At 33.9% G+C, this 22,941-nt stretch overlaps 1 protein-coding gene across 2 annotated transcripts in view; it reads left to right on the top strand.

Annotated features, from left to right (window-relative positions):
• Window positions 1-22,941, top strand: part of ATRNL1 (attractin like 1) — a 737,371-nt gene that overhangs the window by 360,429 nt on the left and 354,001 nt on the right. The window lies entirely within an intron of this gene.

The following is a 22,941-nucleotide window of genomic DNA, read 5'->3' as shown; positions in this document are numbered from 1 at the left end:
AGAGTATTCGAAGCTATAGAATTAGTGAATGGCTTGAGTTCTTCTTAATTATTCTATTTTCTAACATTTATTAAAGATCAGTGCCTACCTATAATATATTTGCAAACTTGACACCCCTTCCCCACAAATAAATTATTCATCCCAATCCTCTCCGCCTCTCTGATTTTCTGTATGAGGCCAGTGCAACATCAATGAGAATTTACTTGGTGTGACCCTATGATAAAAAGTAATCTGATTGAAAAGGAGCTTATGAAATATAAATATATGAATATTTGGCAAGAAGTGGAATTCTGTGTGAAGATAAACAGTCTTCCCCATATGTTAGACAATCTGTTAAGGTTAAATAGATCCAGGAAGAGAAAATAATCTGTAGGCGGGCAGTATGAAGGCCTTCCACAATGGAATTGGGCAAGTGACAATTTATGTCTCTATCATTAGAAAAGAAGTCAGGATCAACCAGCGATCCTGGGTTCCCACTTCATTATGACTAGCAATGTTTAAATATCTGATTTCTAAGGTTTATAAAATGCAACAGTATAAATAAGCATTATAAAAAAATCAATGCACACTGTCATTAACTGGCTTCTGAATATGGGTAAGTGGTCTAATTGAACTTCCTTTCCTCTAAAAGAGAGATTACAAGCTGATATTACTTTAATTTAAAAAATACAAATATGAATCTATCTTTTAATTGGAAATCAATATCTTTCAAAATATGTGTTGCTCATGGAGAGAACAAGGGAGAAATAGGAGGAGAGAAACAGGTTAGGGACCACTGGGCCCATTCTAACCTGTGCTTCTAAATGTGGCTGTGTCCTCCTGACAGTCCCTCAGTATAATGCCCTTCTTTCCAAAACTCTTCTAGGCAGTGAGTCTTTGTTAAAGAACATAATACTAATGTTTGCATTTAATTTTCTATGTCTACCAAAATAGAAAATCTGTCTTGTTGAGAAGTCATGTTACAATATCATATCTTAAAAAATATTGTGAGAAATTTTCTCAAATTTAATTTTATAAAATCTTTTAAATATAAAATTCTAAATGTCTTAGAAACCATTCATATGTTGATGCCCAGAGTAAAGATGGCATTATTTTGATGACTACCAGAGATCTATTACTAGATAATTTTTATGTTAAAAGATTGTCGTTTTGGTCTTTGAGACTCAAAGACTTTTAACTACACTAGTTGTGACTTATATGATAATCCTATTTATAGACTTCATGTGAATGGAGGTAAAAAGGTGTTTTTATCTGATTCTCTGTTTAGTTTTAACTATTAAATTAACTCCAATATTCCCAAAAGGAAAAGATCACTGTATTTTTTCTTTCCGTGGATATGTTACTTTCTCCAAAATGTTGACATCAATTATTGTAAAGCTAAGAGGACCTAAAATGACAATTTATCTGTAACAGTAAATGAAAATTATTTAGAAGATTCATCCTTCTTAGTATTTCTGTAATTTTGTTACAGGAATTGTACTACTTGCTTTTCTAAATATAAGGACTGTTTTAAAATGAAAATACTCTTTGGACTTTTTTTTAATATATTGTGTTAATTCAACCAGGGATATTATTATTATTATTATTTTTAACTGTTTGAAGCTTTGGTTTCTCATAAACACACACATGCTTTTTTGTGGTATAATTTTAATATCAGAAGGCGACTATTAATGTTATGCCTTTTGAATAACACCTCTGAGAATTCAGAGGATCTTAAGAACACAAAAATGAAACTACAAAGGACTTCAATTTTAATATTATTTCTTCATATAGACTCTCCAAACTCATTTCTATGATAACCCTACAAGGAATATGAAAGCTTTTTTTAGGGGATGAGGGCTGTGCTAATTAATGGAAACAGTAAATGGATATTGATCAGTGGAAATATTATAATACACTAGAAGGATGAGCTGGTTTGTATAGCTTGTGCTTATTATAGAGGCATTGAAAACATTTAGTTTCAATGGCACATTCAATTTTAGATAGTCATTACATTACAAAACATTTGTTAGGAGCAAGTGTATGTTAAAACGAGTCTCTTAACATATTGTCATGCTTAGGAATCTCCATTTTTAAACTAAAATTTCAGTTTTTAATAGATATCTTAACTTTCCTGCACATTTCATAATCACTCAGAATGAAACCTGGATTTGAATTTAGTGTTATTAACCTGAAGTTTTAATTAAAAATAAACTAAAATCCATAGGTAGGATTCTAGTAGCTCTGAGTAACAAATTACTTTTCTAGAGGCAAATGCATTAATTCTTTCCTTCCTAACTGGTTTGTGGGCATGAAAACAGAGAAGAAGTAATAATATCATTGTTTTACTTTACTAAGGACATGTCATAGGTAAATAATTAATGATAAAATATTCTCTGAGATGCTAAATTTGTGGTAAATGGGTTATCTAAATATTATTAATGCAACACAGCGATGTTTTACAAAATGAGTTACTCTACTGCCTTAGACACTGCACTTATTTAGCGAGAGGGGAATGTGCACAGAGTGAAGACAGTAATGAGAAAATGTTATTTTGGGAGAGAAATTAAAATTTAATTGGATATTGTATGCAGCTTCTTGTAGAATTTCTTAGTACTTTAAAAATCTGTGCTTTATATAATATTTAAGCATTTTATCTAGATAAAGCTTGCTATAACACATTTTCTTTTGTCAAAAAAGCAAGAAGTTTTTAAACAATTATTAAATAATGCACTCAAATAAATATCTAACTTTGCAGTTGATGGGCTCAGTGTTAACTTATTTTTGCTTTTAATTTTCTCTTATTGTATTGCAAAATAAAATGATTACCGTTGCTTTAATTTTTTTTACTTTAGCCTATAAGACTAGAAATTACAGATGTTCAGCATGATTGTTTATATTATCATAGCTTTAAAAAATAGCATAAGTCTACTTAGAAATAACTTGAATGGAGAAGTCAAATATGTATAGGAGCATGAGATTTGAAAGTTAACTGACTCTTGCCTTGTAAACCTGTTGCCAGAGATCTTATTGTAGATGCAGTGCTTCCACTTTGCTAATTCAACAAAGATGTGTGAACTTTTACAGTATTCCAAACAGATTGATAAATGCTGCAGACATAAAGAAAAAAACATGGACCCCAGTTTTAGGGAATTCACAGCTTTAAAACATTTTCAATGAGATAAACATACACACACGTACACAGTTCTCAAAGGAACACCTCAGTTTACTTTGCTGTGGTGTCACCCATAGGGGGAGATATAGTATATTAAAAAGTTTCCTGGAAGTGGAATTAGTAATGGAAATAAATGTGAACTGTTGTATAACTACAGAGAATTAATTTCTAAAAGAAAAGATAGCTTTTAACGTTGTTTTTACTGTATATACACACACACACACACACACAATATGAAAAACTTGCCTAAATCATAATTTTTTATTTATTAAATTTCATTATCTTTAATTTAGATTCAGTTATTTACCTAGGTTAAGAAATGGCCAGGAATATTGATTTCCTCTCAATAAATTTTAATCTGGTTAACCATAGAATTTTGTATATCTGACACACACACAAATATCTGTATGTATATGTCTTCAATGTTTATGTGTATGTATGTGTTTTTATACAAAAAAAAATCCATTGTTTATCTAAAATTCAAATTTAACTAGGTGTCCTATGTTTTTATTTGCTTAATCTGGCAGCCCTATTTCCAACACAAATGCTCACCCTGGAGCTGAGTGGTGGATTCAACCCCATAAAATCCACATGGACCGAGAGAGAGAGAAAGGACTAATACTCCAATGTAAAATGTTGATTTGTGTTCAGAACAAAGGAGAGTTATACTGGGCAAGCAAAAATAAAACATGTTTACTCCAGGTATTATCTATCAAAATTAAAAGACAAATTTTTTGACTCAACAATTAGATTTCCAGGAATATATCCTAAAGGTATATGCCTGCCTACTTTTTCAAAATATGTTCATACAAAGATATTTATAGAGGGGTTTGTGTATACCAAAACAACTTCACATCGTTCAAAGAGGATTCTTGAAATAATTCCATTTTCTTGTAATTGGATATTATGTGACTGAAAACTAAGAACAAGATAGACAGATATGTGTAAAATGAAAAATTTTTTCCTCCATTCAACAAATATTTATTGAACAGCTACTATTGTTCAAGCACATTTTCAGATGAATACAACAGTGAAAAGACTAAACAAAAATCTCAGCCATCAAAAGGCTACAGATATTAAAGACATCTTATTAACTGGGGAATGCTTGATATAGTTTTATAATGTTTTTATTTGTGTAAATCGCACGCCCACAAACACACACGCATGCATTATATACATGGAAATTTTAAGGGAATTGTCAAGATTATCTCTGGGTTATGGGAGTAGGTTTTGATAAGGAAGGATGATTGTGTTATTTCATAATTATAACACAAACAAATAACTGAATTTCAGGAAAGTAGAGGAAACATGATCTGACATTTTGGACTTAGACATTTTACAAAAATATTATTTAATCCTCACACTAGAAGATATATATTTTTCCTTTTTAACTATATAAGGAATTTGAGGAGAACTGAGTGCAGTGCTCAAAGATTATAACTTTTGTAAATAGAAGAGCTATAGTTTTCAATTTAAGTCTGTCAGATTCCAAAATGCAAGCTCTTTGAACCATACAGAGAATTTGTACAATAGTCTGAGTTTGAACAGATGTGGTTCACTAGTGACCACTTATTGTAAAACCTGTGAATTTCTTATAAGGGAAATACGCTGCATTGAATCTAATATTAGGACACATCAATCATTATTTGATGTATCACGTAGAAAGAAAAAACAGTGCCAATTAAACTATGGCACAGCGTTCTCTTACCACTAAAAATACATATTTTTATACTTATTAAAAGGGCTCTTATAGAATTACTTAGATATGGACTTTATTATATATCATTCACATATATTCATTGAAAGGAAAGTAGAAGCAAAATAAATTAAGATATTACTAAAACCTGTTCACATTCATAGTCCAATTTTTCATAACTCACTTTTTGACTCAGGTAAAAATGTTTTGTTTGTTTCACATAGTATCACTGACTAGAATAATCAAGTCTGTGCAGGTAATGACAACTGTATCATAACTGCCATCTGGCCAGCAGTGGTTGTACAATTTCATTGACTGTAAGACAGATCAGATTTCAGAGATATTAAAATGTGTCTTAGAATCAATAAAATATGATAGGGCCTTCTTTATAAGGTTTTTAGTACTAAATGAGTTAATGAATGCTAAGTGCTCACCCCACTGCCTTTTACTTACCAGACTTCAACAACTGTTAGCTGTTGTTGCTGTTGATATGTAATATAAAGAATGATTAGCATTATATTATATGTTAATATTAGTAACAGCAACTCCTGTATATCTTGGATTCTTTTCCCCCCTACTCATATCCACTCTAACACAGTGGTTCTCAATCCAGTAGGCCCTTTAGAATCACCTGTGGATCTTAAAAAATATATTTGTACATCTCTGAGTGCCACTCCACTGGTCCAGCCCCCCCCCCCCAGAGCTATAAATAATTTCTTTGAGGCTCAGCTTGATGTGTGTATTTTTAAAGCCCACAATTGATTCTGGTATGCACCATTGACATTGAAACTCTGCTTTGGCTTCTACTCTTAGAGAGGTGGAAAACCATTGAAGAGTTTTCAACAGAGGAGTTAAGTGATTTGATTTAAAAGGATCTGATTTTAAACTGATAATTCTGCTGCTGTGTTGAGAATAGACTATAGATGGACAACTGTGGACACAGGGAGACTACTAAGGAGGTTACTAGCATACTGTGGAGAGACGGTGATGGCTCGGCTTAAGAGGTGGCAGTGGATAAGGCAAGAAGTGATCAGATTATGGGTATATTTTGAAGATAATAACAGCATTAGAAGGACAGGGAGGTGTGAGAAAAAATTAAACCAAACGTGACTTCAAAAGAATGTAAACCAAGCGTGACTTCAAGATTTTTGCCTGAGCAACTGTAAAGATAAAGTTGCCATCAACTGAACTGATTGTAAGTAAAACTGGCTTTGGGATAGGAGTTCAATTTTTACATGTTAACTTTGAGATATCTGCTAAACATCTAATTAGAGAAGTAAAGGAAGCACGAGTTGACTCTGACATGAGGAAACAGATCTGAGCAGAAGAGCTAAATTTGGGAGTCACAGAATATAGATGGCATCCAAAGCCACGGGACTGGATGATATCATCAAGAAAGAAGAATTAAGCCCTGAGGCATTCAAATTTAACGTTATGGACTGAATGTTTGTATCCTCTCCCAAATTCTAATTTGATTCCACAACCCCCAATGTGATAGTATTTGGAAGTAAGGCCTTTGGGAGGTATTTAGGTTTATATAAGGTTGGTGCCATCACAATGGGAGTAATGCCCTTATAAGAAGAGGAAGAGTCGCAAGAACACTTTCTCTCTGCTGGTACACAAAGAAGAGGTCATGTGAACACATAGCAAGATGGTGGCCATCTGAAATCTAGGGAGATGGCCCTCTCCAAGACCGAATCTGCCAGCACCTTGATCTTGGATTTCCCAGCCTCCAGAACTGTCAAAAATAAATGTTTACTGTTTAAGCCATCTAGTCTATGGTATTGTTATCGTAGCCTGAGCTGACTAAGACACTTAACGAAGTCAGAGAGAAGACAATCAGCAAAGAATACTGTGAAGCTGGAGAAAAGCTAAGTGAATGTGGGCTCCTAGAAGCTGAGGAAACACTATATAAAAGAGGATAGAGTTATCAGCTGTCTCAAAACCTACTGATGGGTAAAATAAAATTATAACTAAAAATTAATCATTGTATTTAACCACTTGGAAGTAATTGGCGTCCCTGACAAGAGCAATTTTAGTAGACTGATAGCTGCAAAACCTCGATTAAAGTGTGATTAAGAGAGAATTGGAGGAGATGACTTCCAGAATGGAAGCAAGAGGAGAGCCACGGTCCTACAACCATAACTGAAAAACAACCAGAACTGGTGAAAATTATTTTAAAAACAATTAGACATCCATTTTAAATCTCTGGAATCTGTCCTAAGTGCATGCAGCAAACAAAGAAACATTTGTTCAAGAAAATCTACTAAATCTCAGTTTAAAAAAAGCAAATCTGTAGCATTTGAGCCATGACTTGCTCTCTTCCTGTCTCCTCTCAGCTCAGCATGACCAGCATTTCTCATCCCCCACCTCACACCCACCCAGTTCTGTATTGCAGATGTTCTTTTCTAGGTGAAGCAGCTGGCTGAGGCTCTCTTCCTTCACCAAGCCTCCTTTTGTAGGAATGGAGCTCTTCCCCAGGGACAGAAGGCTGAGAATACCAGGGCCCCAATTGCCCTCATCACACCTTGCTCAAAGGGTGGAGATTTCCTACCAGGAGAGACAATCTGAAAACACAGGAGGCTACCACACCTCTCTAGAACCCTCCTCATGAAATAGGTGAGTTATTTGAGAGAGATATGGCCCACTGTTCTCACCACCAACTCTGGAGCAGTAGCCCAGGTGGAGAGGCAGGCTGTAAGAACACAGAGCTCCAAGCTCTTTCTAAGTGAACAGACTTTATTTGGAACAAATTGTAGAGAAGTTCAACACTAATGGTTCTCCTGAAAAAGATGGAGATTGTGTGGGTAAGCAATATAGAGGATATTGAAAGCTCCATAAGAGTAACAAGTAAAACCAAAAATCAGTTACAAGTTTACCAGAAAGATCCAGGGATAGAGAAAGTTAAGAAAATCCCTCCTGGGGTTGTGAACAATCAAACACTGGTCTCAGATAGTATCCTACAGTGGGTTCCAAATTAATTGGATCAAATTAGGTAGCAATTTAAGCCCCAGGGCACTATCAAAAACAGTAGAGTAATCGGTCATCAACTTGTGGAGGCTAACAGCTGGGTGTGATACCAAAGAACACTGACAGCTTAACAGAAAGATCTGGGAAAGAAACCATCAGAGAAACCCCTAATAAAACCACTGTCATCCCAGGTGACTGTGCACATGCCCAAACCTGCACTCTCTGAGGAGCAACATCACAGGCTGCACTACAGAGAAAATAGACTTCACTAAAGTAACCCAACGAAGTCGCGAAACAAATAAGCTTGTAAAAACAACAAGCCTGTGTGGAAGAGGGAAAGGCATCACTATCCAGAGTTGTTACAGTCTATTACCTAAAATGTCAATGTTTTTCAACAAAAAATTATGAGACATGCAAATAAAGCGAGAATTGTGGCCCATACACAGGACAAACAGAAGGTAACACAAACCTGCTTGTGAGAGTCTCCAGCTGTCAGATTTAACTGACAAAGACTTCAGAGCAACCATTGTAAATATATCCAAAGAACTAAGGAAACTGTGATTAAAGAAGCACAGGAAATCTCATCAAATATAGAATACTAATAGAGATAGAAATTATAAAAAACGAGAACCTAACGGAAAATCAGGAATTGAAAAGTACAAATCACAATGAAAAATTTACAAGAGAAGATCAACAGTAGATTTGAACTGGCAGAAGAAAGAATTCATGAACTTGAAGATAGACCAGTAGAGATTATGAAACATGAAGAACAGAGAGAAAAAAGAATGAAGAAAAATAAACAGAGCTTCAGAGAAATATGGAACACCAGTAAATGCAATAATGTATGCATAATAGGAGTACCAAGAGGAAAGGAGAAAGGGAGAAGTAGGAAAACTATTTGAAGAAACTTTTAAAAATACTTTGAGGTGAATGGAAATGAAAATGCAATATATCAAAGTAAGATTAGAGAAGAAATTATTGACATAGAGAACAGAAAAACAACAGAGAAAATCAATGAAAACAAAAGTCTGTTCTTTGAAAAGATAAAAAATAATTGACAAAAAAGCTAGACTGACCAAGAATAAAAGCGAGAAGACTCAAATTTCTAAAATCAGAAATGAAAGAGGGGATATTATTACTGACCTTCCAGAAATAAAAAAGATTCTGAGAGTGCACTATGAACATCTAGATGCCAAAAAATTGGATAATTTAGATTAAATGGAAAATTCCTGGAAAAGCACAATCTGCCAAAACTGATTCAGGAAGAAATGTAAAATCTGAATAGACTTATGGCAAGCAGAAATATTGTATTAGTGATTTTGAAAATTTCCCACTAGATGCATCAACATCTTGTCTTCAACAAGCACAACTAGTGCCCAGATCTTGCTTTCTAATACAATTTTCAGTAAAAGGAACCAGGGTTCTATGGAGAATTGCCTAATTTTAGACTGAGAGCAGGAAATACACAAGCTGAGTTTGGAGTTTGTGTAGTGCTAAAGTGAAAGGAAGTGCTCAAACACACACACACACACACACATGCACACTCACACACAGCACAATGATGGGAATATGTCAACGGGACACAGGACCTACCACAGACAGCTCCCAATGATCAAAGCTGGAACAATTTCAGCAGTAAAATAAACAAAGTAGTACTGGATTATAACCCAAAGTATAAAATGACTATCAAATGAACCCACACTGATATAAACAAATGATTGAATAAGTAAATAAATGGAGGAGAATTGATCTTCTCCCATGCAGAAGAATTTCAAATAGTTTATGTAGATACTCCACCCTTAAGGAAGTAGAGCATAACTCCACACTTCTTAAGTGTGAGCTGAACTTGGTGACTTCTTTGCAAAGAATACAGTATAGAATGGGGTAAAAAGAGTAAAAAATGAGTCACTTTACAATGGAGAAGTCTGGCAAACACTTCCTTAGCCAAGTGATCAAGGTCAACATCAACGAAGATTAGTCATGGTGAAAATAGGATGTACTTTTGATATGATGTGATGAGAATGGGACTTTATCTCTGGTCTTCCTCCCAAAAACCCATAACCCTGATCCAATCATGAGAAAAACATCAGACCAGTCCTAGCTGAAGAACATTCTGAAAAATACTAGATCAGTACTCCTCAAAACTGTGAAGGCTTAGGAGACATGGCGACTAAATTTAATGGGATGTTGTAGAAAGGATCCTGGAACTTAAAAAGGATACTAGTTAAATTCTAAGGAAATCTGAATAAAGTACAGACTTTAGTTGATGATAATATATCAATATTGGTTCATTAATTTTAACAAATATACCATACTAATGCAAGATGGTAACTAATAGGGAAACTGGGTTTGAGATATACAGAAACTCTCTGAAAAATCTTTGCAATTTTTCTATAAATCTAAAATATTATAAAATAAAGTTAGTTTTACAAATTTTTCACAAAAGTCTAAGCTAGGTGGCTTAACTGGTGAATCCCAGCAAACATTTAAAGAAGAATGAATACCAATCCTTCAAAAACTCTTCCAAAAAATAGAAAAGGAAGGAACACTTCCCAACTCATTCTATGAGGCCAATTTATCCTGGTACCAAATATAGACTAAGACATCACAAGAAAAGTACAGACCAATATCCCGTATGAATACAGACAGAAAAGTCCTCAGCAACATACTAGCAAACCAAAACTAACAACATACAAAAAGATTATGCAGCAAGTGGGATTTATCCCGTGAATGCAAGATTGGCTCAACATATGAAAATCAGTCCATATAATACACTATATCAATAGAATAAAGGACATTAACCACATGAGAATCTCAACAGGTGGTAGAAAATCATTTGACAAAATCCAACAGCTTTTCATTATAAAACCCCTCAACAAACTAGGAATGAAAGGGAACTTCCTCACCCTGATGAAGGGCATCTATGAAAAACCCATAGCTAGCATCATACTTAAAGAACTCTTTCCCCCTAAGATCAGAAACAAATCATGGATGTCCATTCTTTCCATTTCTATTCAACACTGTACTAAATGTTCCAGCCAGGGCAGTTTGGCAAGGAATTGAGGTAGAAGCCATCCGGATTGGACAGAAAGAAGTAAAACTATCTCTATTTGTAGATGATGTGTTTTCTATATAAAAGTCCTCAGGAAACCACTAAAGAATTATTAGAACTAATAAACGAGTTTGGCAAGGTTGCAAGATATAAGATCAATATACAATAATTAGTTATGTTTCTATATGCTAGCAATGAAAAATCTGAAAATAAAATTAAGAAAACATTTTGATTTAAAATAACATCAATAAGAATAAAATACTTAGGGAGAATTTTAACAAAAGAAAAACTTATACTTTTGTATAACTTATACTCTGAATACTACAAAACGTGTTGAAAGAAATTAAAGAAGACCTAAATAAATGGAAAGATATTTCTAGTTGATAGATTGGAAGACTTTATATTGTTAAGATGACCTTTCTTCCCAAACTGATCTACAGATTCAGTGTGATCCCTATCTAAATGCCAGCTGGCTTCTTTGTAGAAATTGACAAGTGGATCCTAAAATTCACATGAAAATTCAAAGAATCCTGAATAGCCAAAGCAATCTTGAAAGAACAGAACAAAGATGGAAGACTCACACTTCCTGAATTCACCTTACTGCAAAGCTACAGTAATCAATTTGGTGTGCTACTGGCATCAGGATAGACGTATAGATCAATAGAATAGAATTGAGATTCTAGAAATAAAGCCTTACATGTAAAGTCAATTGATTTTCTACAAGGGTGCTAAGACAATTAAATAGGGAAAAGCTTAGTCTTTTCAACAGATGATGCTGGGCAACTGGATAGACACATGCAAAACAATGAGGTCGGACCCATACTTCACACCATCCACAAAAATTGTCAATAGGGATCAATATACCTACATGTAAAAGCTAAAACTATAAAATACTCAGAAGAAATCACAGAAATAAATTTTCCTGACCTTGCAAAGTCTTTTTAGATATGACACCAAAAGCATAAGTAACAAAAGGAAAAAAATGAATTGCAATTCATCAAAATTAAAAACGTGCTTCAAAGAACACCATCAAGAAAGTGAAAAGACAATCTAAAGAGTGAGAGACAATGTTTACAAATCATATATCTAATAGGATACTTGTATCTAAATATATAAAGATCTCTTGCAACTCAATAATAAAAAGAAAAATTATTCAATTAAAAATAGACAAAGGATTATGAATGGGCATTTCTCCATATAAGATATATACATGGCCAATAAATACATGAAAAGATACTCAGCACCATTAGCCATCAGGGAAATAAAAATAAAAGCCACAATGAGATACCACTTCATACCCACTAGGATGTTTATTTGGTGGTCTAGTGGTTAAGCTTCAGTGTTCTCACTGCCATGGTCCGGGTTCATTTCCCAGTCAGGAAACCATGCCTCCCATCTGTGGGTTGTCATACTGTGGTGGCTGCCTGTTGCTGTGATGCTGAAAGCTATGCCACTAGTATTTCAAACATCAGGGTCATCCATGGTAGACAGGTTTCAGTGGAGCTCCCAGACTAAGACTAGGAAGAAGGACCTGGCCGCCTATTTCCTGAAAAATTTGCCATGAAACTCTATGAATAGCAGTGGAGCATTGTCTGATATAATGCTGGAAGATGAGAGGATGGTGCAAAAAGACTGGGCAGTGTTCCTCTCTGCTGTACAGGGGCACTAGGATTTGGAATCTACTCAACAGCGCTAACAACAAAGGATCATTATGATCAATAGTGATATATGTTAGTCACTGATAATCGTCACCACTTATCATGAATAAATAATGTATCACCAATAATAAATGATAAAAAAATGAAGTGAGGATGTGGAGAAATTGAATTCCTCATACATTGTTATTGAGTATATAAAATGGTGCAGCCACCTCATAATACAGTCTAGCAATTCCTCAAAAAGTTAAGTTTCCTTATGACCCAGCAATTCCACTCCCAGGTATGCACTGAAGAGAAATGAAAACCGAGGTCCACGCAAAAATTTGTACACAAGTGTTCACAGCAGGTTGTTCAGAAAAGCCCCAAAATGGAAATATCTGAAATGTCCATCAACAGATGAATGTATAAATAAAATGCAGTGTGTTTGTAAATGGAATATTATCCTGTATTTAAAAGGAGTGAAGCACTGATGCATGCTATAACAACGGATGAAGCTTGACAACATTAGGCAAATCTATAGAGACAGAAAGTAAGTTCATGGTTGTCTTGGGCTGTGAGTGGCTGGTGGGTAGGAGGAGTGGGGGACCAGATGGCGAGTGATTGATAATAGGCACAGAGTTTCTTTTGGGGGTGATGAAAATGTTCTAAAATTAGATTGTGGTGATTGTGGTGATTGTTGCACAGCTCTGTGAATATACTAAATACCATTTAATTTACGCTTTAAATGGATGAATTGTATTGTATTTTAATATCTCAATATAACTGTTAAAAAAAGGAAAGAAAAAGAGAGAGAAAAAATAGGAGAATGAGAAAACTTAAAGCACCAAGCATAGATAACCAAGAGGATCTTTGCTTCAACAGCACCTTTGTTCCTGTAAACTATATGTACTCTATTTTCTTGCCTTTTCTGTGGAGGAAAGCATTATTTTCAATGCTTCAGTCTAAAACGAATCCTCCCACTTGTGCACTAGATAATAGTTACTAAATCATGTAGGTAAGGCAAACATATAGTTGATTGAACTTAAAACAAAAAATCACGCATTGTAACTATTTAGTTTTGGTGTTGTGTAATGTAAATAGAGTCTTGCTTAATATAGTACAGCAAAACAAGGAAATTATGTCTTCTCCTTGAAGTCTGACATATCCGATTTTCATTTACAATCGTTTATGTGGTCCATATAAAAAAGAAAACAGAAGTTTAAAAGGGAAAGCCATTTTCATTTTATTAAATCTACTAGATGACTGGGACTAGTATGTTCTCTATCTTTCATCTAAATACCTGCTTAGTAAAAGAAGAATTTTCTTTATCTGACTTTGCAATGCTTTTGCTAAAATATCTTTGTCAAAGCAATGGTGTATGATCTTGTGTGGAATGATAGAAATAGAATTTCTCTGAATTATATTAACAGTGTAGGATTTGATGCATTAAAAGTTGAGTGTGTAGATGATAAAGTTACCAGCATTCCATATTAACATCATTCATATTTTGTAAATTGTTGTTTAAAATACGGAATTGTCCCCATTTAAAGAATGTGCCATAATTTTCACATCTGTGTTTGAGCATCGCCCTTTCTACCACCATGCTCCCACCCACACACACTGTACATTTTTTTTTTTTTTTGCTAGCTATATACTGTTAACGCTTGGGCATTTATATACACGTTTAAATGTAACACAGAATTGAGCATTATGGATGATTTTATGAGCTAAAATTTCTTCTCTTTGTGAGCTTTTAAAATATATTCTGCTGGTTCTAATTGAAAGGAAAAGCTGCTTCCAGCAAAATGATTTTATTATGACTTGAATGTAGTTATTATAATGCATTTCTTATTAATGTCCAAAAATTAGTTTACTCATCTAACACTATATAGCTATATTAATTATTCATATTAGAAGAACATGAAAGCAGGTAATACATTGAAACATCCAGATATTGTGCACCTGTGTCAATAGTTAGTGGTTCACTATTACAGGATTCTCAACCAAAGAGGACATTTCAAAATTGTATAATTTGAAAAGGCCTACTCTGGTTGATTTTGATGTCCCCTTTAGAGAAGCAATTCTTTCTTTTTCATCCCCAAGAGTCACAGCTGTACTCAAAATAATGCTAAGTTAGCATTAATATATACTGTCATTATCTAGAAATAACTTGATATTCTTGCTACATAGTATATTGTTTTTATTTATTTTTAAATTCTTTTGATGTCAGCGTAATTATTGTCTAATTTTGTTTATTGTCACTCACTGAAATGATTCATATACTTTAATTTTGATGTTTAGGTAAACTACTGTTAGAGTACATTGAATGAACGTGGTGTTAGATTCATGAATGAACCTAATATTGAAAATGTTAGCTAGTTTTTATATTAATTATTTTGAGCCTGAAATCCACTGTTACATTATAATCAGTACTTTGAACAAGGGCAGATAATCAAAGCCTGATTCTTTATTCTCGTAGCCCATTCAAACTCATTTCATGTGGCCAATTTGTTCCTGTTCCTTGAGTAACTAAGGACAGGAATGATTTTTTTCCCTCCCTTTTTTTCTAGACACATATTTTCCATTTCTTTGGTAGTTTTGTATCACAAAATTTTATTCTAGTAGTGGAAGAAATTTTTGGAAGTCATTCTCCCTGCTGGAGGTAAGCATGGGCAGATTGCTATCAAATCAAGCATCATTTTTGTTCCTTTTACTTATTTGCATTTTGTTTTATATCTATTCTTAATAGGTGATATATCTGTTTCAAAATTCAAAATTTGCACCCCTGTTCCCTAGCTACACAATTCTCTACTCTCCAGAGCCAATCAATGTTTTCAGGTGGGTTTTTCTGGGTATACATTCTTTGAAAGTTATTTACGTACACAAGTAAATGTGAACATACGTTCCTTTTCCACATTACTTACTTGAATGGTAATATACTATATATGCTCAGTTTGGCATATTTTAGCATTTAACTTTAAAATTCTAATAAATTCTTGTAATTCTAGGATCATCATATTTTGACCATTTTTAACTTTTTTCTCATTACTAATTATTTCTACAGTGGAGTCATGTACTTATAATATTCTTTCAAAGGGATTTTTTGTAAGAATTCCAGGATACAAGTCTAGCTATGTAATTCTGAGAAATAATTCTTTTTTTTTTTTTAAAGATTGGCACCTGAGCTAACGTCTATTGCCAATCTTCTTTATTTTTTTTTCCTTCTTCTTCCCCTCAAAGCCCCCAGTACATAGTTGTATTTTCTAGTTGTCGGTCCTTCTAGTTGTGCTATGTGAGATGCCACCTCAACATGGCTCGATGAGCAGGGCCATGCCAGCACCCTGGATCCCAACCAGTGAAACTCTGGGCCATTGCAGCAGAGTGCACGAACCTAACCACTCAGCTATGGGGCGGCCCCTGAGAAATAATTCTTAGAACCACCTTCCAGTGGAATAACTCTCAAAAACTCGTGGCTCTTACTCAAGTTTATAATAGTTATATAAGGAAAATTTCTAAGGATTTCAGTACAAAATGTAAGGCATAGCAAACTGAATTATAATTGCAGAGAGTTAAATTAAAATATTGGCAAACTGCTCTAGACAATGTTGTAAATTCTTTGAAATATGAATAAATGGAAATAATAATAAAATTTAGCATCTGCTGCTTTTTCCTTCATTTAAATTTAAAAAAATAATTGTATATAAACAACTGATTTTTATGTTGGTGTAGAAAGACTGTATAATTGTATAGTCATTATATCATGCAACTATAAATCTTGTACCATATCATTGTGTCAAAGAATGGTACCGACTGGGGCTGGCCCCATGGCCGAGTGGTTGGGTTCGCACGCTCTGCTGCTGGTGGCCCAGTGTTTCGTTGGTTCGAATCCTGGGCGCGGACATGGCACTGCTCATCAAACCACGCTGAGGCAGCATCCCACATGCCACAACTAGAAGGACCCACAGCGAAGAATATACAACTATGTACTGGGGGGCTTTGGGGAGAAAAAGGAAAAAAAATAAAATCTTTAAAAAAAAAATAAAGAATGGTGCCGACTTATGACACTAAAGTCCTTCCACCTAGTGCATTTAGAGCAATTGTGTTAACTTATCTTGGCCCTAATTCCTTGCTTTGGAAATTGAAATCCTTACAATGATTTTAAAACACAAACTCTCCAACTGCTAATAATTTAAAGTAGCACAATAACCTCCAAATTTAAAATCTACATGTGGTCATATTTTCAAATAAAATATGTGAGATTATAATTAAAATCCAGAAGTCATCATTTATACTGGGAATTTCCCTTTTGTCTACTTTATTTTTAATTATTGCTCTCTATCAATATTTTTGCTAGTGTAAGAGTATATTTTTCTTAAAAATGCCTAGTTATTACTGTAAAATAACATTCACTTCAATAAAATACAGGTTAGCAAGATCCTATTTAATCTATGTCTTTTAAAGTGCCCCATTAAAAATGTTAACTTTTTATTTCTTCTTAATATACCCTAAAGTACTGACTTTGTGGACGCCAGTGAGGTTTGTAATTGGAACATTATCTTTGACTTTCAAAATCTGTACATAACTTTTTAAACAATTCTATATAAGGCACTACATTTTCTAATCAAAATGAGAGGAATACACTATTCTTAGAAGCTGGTTTTGTATTACATCATTGAATATAAAACATCTCAAATGGATGTGGACAATTTATTATTATTTTCAGAATAGTTATTTGCCTAACAGATGAGCTAACATGAATTAAGCAGTAAATCAGTTTTGCTTCCTTTAGATAATTAGTAATTTACATATAACCTTTGGCTATTCTTTTATCTTGAAGTATTAATATAAGTTGCATAAAATTGTTTTCTATATAGAAATGCTTTGAAATGCAAAATCTAATTAAAATGCATTATTATTTGAGGACAGTTGTGTTGCTAAATGATACTGTTGAGACTATGATGAATATTTGAGGAGTCTGGAATGTGTAAGGAAGCTGAATTATAGCCTCTATGGACTACTGTAGGTTATTTTATCAATCAGTTGAAGCAAGTGAAACTGCCAAAGTATTTAGAGTATTGCAGTCTTTTTCAACATACAACATATTTAGAAATAATGCTGTTGTTACGATATTATGCTACCTAGCCTATTTCATGTCATGGTACACATTAAAAGGATAAGTCTGTAAGATGCATTAAGATAAGTAGATAAGGCTGATTGTGAATTCAGGGATCCTGCCCCGGGGCTCTGACACAGGCTTCTGGAGGCTGCCCAAGAAGTGAGGGCATCAACACATTTATAACTGGTTAATAACCAAGTAATTGCACGCTAGTTGGTGACCCATATCCCAGGTACTAGCAGCTGAAATCCAGTTTTGGAGAAAACATGGTAAATGTGTACCTGTCTGTCAGCGAGGTCATGCAAAAAATATTTGTCAAGAGCATCTGATTTGCATAACACACATTGTTTAGCAGCTACCCAATACTGGGTAAACTACTCTGTTGCATTGCGTCCCAGAACCTTGAAAAGTTTATAGGTTTTTAAAGATTGAATGTAGAATCTTGTGGTGGCTGGAAATTTATGTGGCTAGATGATTATTGTCCAGAATATTAATGTCTTGGATCATAGTTTAGTAATCTTAATATTTTACAAATTAGAGTTAATACTGTTTTAGACTGCTATTCCTTTTCTTCTTTAATATGTGTGGTAAAACAGACTTCTGTGTTCTAATTATTTGCTGAGATGTATTGGAATAATTTTCTTCCTGATAAAAACAGCTCATTTGTTTCAGAGATTAATTCAAAATTAAGGTTTGCCTAATTAAATTTGTTTTCCATTTAATTTTGATATATCTATTTTATCAAGAAAAATATATTAATTAAGAGTATATATCAGATGAATCCATGAGGGATAACATGCATGCCAACACCCTATTAAAAGATCAAGAATTGTTGAAATGCATTTCACTTTGATGTCTCTGTAGATGGTTTAGTCTATTTTTAATTCAAAAATATAATCATATACTGATCAAATCCTATGTTAAGGTGTAATTTTAGATCAATGCAGCAACATTTTTTTTCCTTATTTTGTTAAGACTTACTCATTTTTCACCTCTCCTAATTAGCAAATTACCCGCTCATTAGAGAACAACTAGGAGGTATTTTAATAACAGTAAGTTTAATTAGGGTGGTGAAAACCAGATAAATTCTCTAGAAAGTGCTTGCAAGGAGAATAATGCATAATAAGTAACAATCACAATGTCTGTGATTCCTTTTTGTTTAACCTTTATAAATCCTTTTTAATCTTGATGAGTAAAATATTTGGTGGCAGCTTGAGTGCCATCCTTTATCCAGTTGTTACTCTACTTAATATGCCTCATTATTGTGCTTAGAATTACTTTTTATTTTTCTTAAGATAAGTGTTTGTTGAATTTCAAATGAAGGTGACTTTGATGCTGAAAGCTGGCAGTTAACGATAACAGTGGAATAACTTTTTATGAGTGTGGGTACATAGAATCACGTCTGGAGGAGGTTATTGTCATACATAGTAAGTGGCCGGCACATTTTGTGCAGGCTATTAAATCTTGGTGATACGTGTTATTTCAGCTAGAGGAAAAAGGATATTATGGTAAGTCCTTTCTCGATATTGAAGTTCACAAGAAATGGAACAAATTCTAATTGGTTTCATCTTTTTTTATGCCAAAAATTTAATATTGAAAGTGAACATAATAATCTGAGTACAGGAGGATTAAACAAAGTAAAGCAAATCCGTGGAAGATAGGATATCCAATTACTAAAGTCATGTTCTAGCTTTCTGTTGAATTAAAGATTTTAAATTTCAGCAACATCACTTTAGTAGCAATATTTTCAGTTAGCATTGTCCATAAAGACGTATTGATCAAGCCTACAGGGACTGGATGTTACCCTAAATTTCTTTGCTAGAATTTAGATCCTAAATATAAAGCTCTCAGCAAGTTCTCAATGTTTGGCCAAAACTCACATTTTATCTTAGGAAGAATATGATGTCTTGAGTAAAAAGCAAATGTAGACTCTTTTGAACAATATTTTTAAAATTGATTCTGCAGTATATATTTTATTTTAATTAAATTTAATTTTTTAGGTAAGTATTACATTGACATAGTTCAAAATGAAAACAAAATAAAAATTTATAAATTGAGAAATTTCACCTCAAACTATAACCTTGTCCCCCCTTTTCCCCCTGCTTCCACAGAGCACTGTTTCTTATGTGTCCTTCCAGTTTTTTTATGCAAAATCAACAAATGCAAATATGTAATCTTATTTGCCTCATTTCTACACAAAAATAATATATTTCCGTATTTCCTCAAACCCAAGACATTATACGATGTAATGCACAACATGTTTATGTTATCACCAAGAAAGAAAAAATGCTGGCAATTAAATTGTGACATCTCATTGATTATAAAGTACATCACAATGTCAGAAATAACAAAATATGAAGAAATTCACATCTTAGAATGAAGAAATATGGTATGTAGCCTCTATTATACATCACTTTTGTCATTTAACAATATAAACAGACCTTCTTTATTCCTTTTTTCCCACAGGTACATAGTATTTCATAATATGGTTGTACCCTAGTTTAGTTAGCCCCTATAAATGGACACTTGCCTCTTTTTTTCAGTCTTTGAAACTTTTTATATAGGTCATTTTTTTGTGTGTTGCAGGTATAACTACAGGAAAAATTCCAAAGAGATTGCTGGCTTAATGGTAATCACATTTGTAATTTTTATAGCTTTTACCAGAAAGCATAGTTTTACCACTGTATTTTCCCATTTTCCCACCCACTGCATGAAGAATATGTTGTCAAACTCTGGACTTTTGCCAATCAATAAGTGAGAAATCGTACTTCAGAGTGGTTCTAATTTGCACTTCCCGAATAAGAGTAAGGTCAAGAGTATTTTCCTATGTATAAGGGCTATTTGTTTTTCTTTTTCTACAAACTATTCAAGTTATTTGCCTACTTTTCTATTAGATTGTTGATTTTTTATTCTTTATTTCTAGAAATTCTTTATATGTACTTAGGGAGATTAGCCTTTTCTCTCTGGTATGGGTTGTAAATATTTTTCCCAGCTTTCCATTGATTATTCACCTACATTTTTTTTGAAAAATGAAGATGACATTTATGTTTAATGTCAAATCACTCAAACTTCTCTTTTATGGCTTCTGAAATTTGAGTTATAGTTAGAAAGACTGCTTACTCCAAGATTATAAAGGCACTTCCAGTGTTTTCATCTAGAAACGTTATGGCTTCATATTTACATTTTGGGCAGACTCTTACTTTGGCGACCCCCACAATGACCCCTATATCCAGATACTCACAGCCAGTGTCCTCTCTTCCTATCCTGACTCTAGACTGGAGCTCTGACTGCTTTGACTAAGCAAATGTGGTTGGAGTGATGCTTTGCCAGTTTGAGGCCTAGTGCTTAACTAATGTGGCAGTTCTTTTTTTCCCGTCTTGGAAGCTTACTAATGAAACCCTCCCACCATATATTAAGGCAGCCCCAGTAGAGAGGAGGCCCATACCGGGGGGAACCCATACCACCAGACAGTGTACTCAACTGAGCTCCCAGTTGGGCCTCCAGATGAGACAGGGTATCGAGATGTGCTGGACCTTCCAGGTCAGGTGAGTTCTCACTTGCTCCTCCAGTGGCTTGCAGCTGTCCCAAGACACAAACCAACACCAAGTGGGACAGAATTGTGAGAGAGAACGCATTGTTGCTTTAATTCACTTAATTGTTTCACACCACCTCAAAACGTAGTGGCTTAAAATAATAAAAATCATTTGTTTGCTCACAATTTGGGCAGGGCTCAGCAGGGATAGCACACCTCTCTCCCACAAGGTATCAGCTGGGGCAGCTCCACTGACACTGGAGAGTCTCTTGAAAGGACTAAATTACAATCTGACCATTGGCTAAGAGCTCAGCTGGGGCTATTGGTTAAGGGCCTCAGTTTTCCTCCATGGGGGCCCATCCATGTGGCTGCTAGTTTTTCTATTGGCAGGGTAACTAGTTTTGAGAGGGAAGAAGTGGCAGCTTAATTCCTCTTAAAGGCTACGCCTATAATTTTCACAATATCACCTCCACTGTATTGTATGAACAAAGCAGTCAAAGGAGCAGCTCAGATTCAAAGAAAAGGGATAGAGAAATAGATTGTTCTACCTCTCAATGGAAGAAATGATGAAGTTTTGAATATCTTTTATTCACCACACATCTAAATATTTGATCCAATTTTATCTTTTCCAGATGGCTATTAGGTTATTCCATCACTGTTTATTAATAAATTCTTTTATCTTAATATTTTGAGATGCTCTCATGACCACGTTCTAAATTCCCTATTTTCTGTGCTTTCTGTTTGCATCCATTGGTCTATCTATGCACCACTACCACATTGTTATAAACATTAAGGCCTTATAATGTATTTCCTCTATGTTAGACTAGCTACCTCTCATTCTTTTTTATTCATAATTTTATTGTGTATTCTTATGTAATTATTTTCACAAATGGATTTTATTGTCAGTTTGTCATATTCGAGAAAAAAGACTATTGGTATACTTATTTAGATTGAATTGAAATTATAAATTAATTTAGGTTGAATTGTTCCCTTTATGATTTTGAGTCTTCCTATTCAAGAACATAGTATGTCTCACTGTCTGCTTTTTTGTCCTTAAGGATTGTTTTAAAACTTTCTTCAGATAGATTTTGCCCATTTTTCTTTTAAGTTTATAAACACAGACACACACACACAGATGTGCACACATATAAAGGTTATTGATTATATTTATTAATTTAACATGTGGCATTTTGTACTGAATTCTCTTATTTGTAATAGTTTTTCAGTTCATGCTTATGGGTTTTCCAGGTGTGCAATCACATCAGCTGAAAATAGGTTTCTCTCTTCCTTTCTAATATTTATACCTCAGATTTATTTCTTTTGTCTACTTATACTGGCTAATATCTGCATTACAATGTTAGTAGTGGTGGTGGTGATGGTAGACATCCTTGTCTCGTTCCTGACTGGTAGAAACGTTGCCAGTGATTTCCCACTAAGTATGATGCTTTGGGACTTTTGGGCTGATTGATTAATCTATTTAATCCTGAAATTATATTAAATTATATTTCTATTTTATTGAGTGTTTATATTAAGAATTTGTATCAAATATCTTTTTAAAGGTATTTTTGGAAATAGGACATTTTCTTCTTAAATCAAGCGATATGTTATATCGTAAGAACATATTTTCTAATATTTAACCATCGTAACAATCTAGTGATAAGTCCTCATGATCATGATATTACTCTTTTCAGGTGTTTCTGGATTCTGTTTGCTTGTTTAATTTAGAGTTTTTCATCAATGAGTGATACTGGTCTGTAGTTTGCTTTTTATGTGTGTAATCTTTT

The sequence above is a fragment of the Equus asinus genome, chromosome 2, assembly GCF_041296235.1.
Source record: "Equus asinus isolate D_3611 breed Donkey chromosome 2, EquAss-T2T_v2, whole genome shotgun sequence".
Lineage (NCBI taxonomy): Eukaryota > Metazoa > Chordata > Mammalia > Perissodactyla > Equidae > Equus > Equus asinus.
The sequence above is the reverse complement of the archived record's forward strand: the minus strand, read 5'-3'. Positions and strand labels throughout refer to the sequence as shown.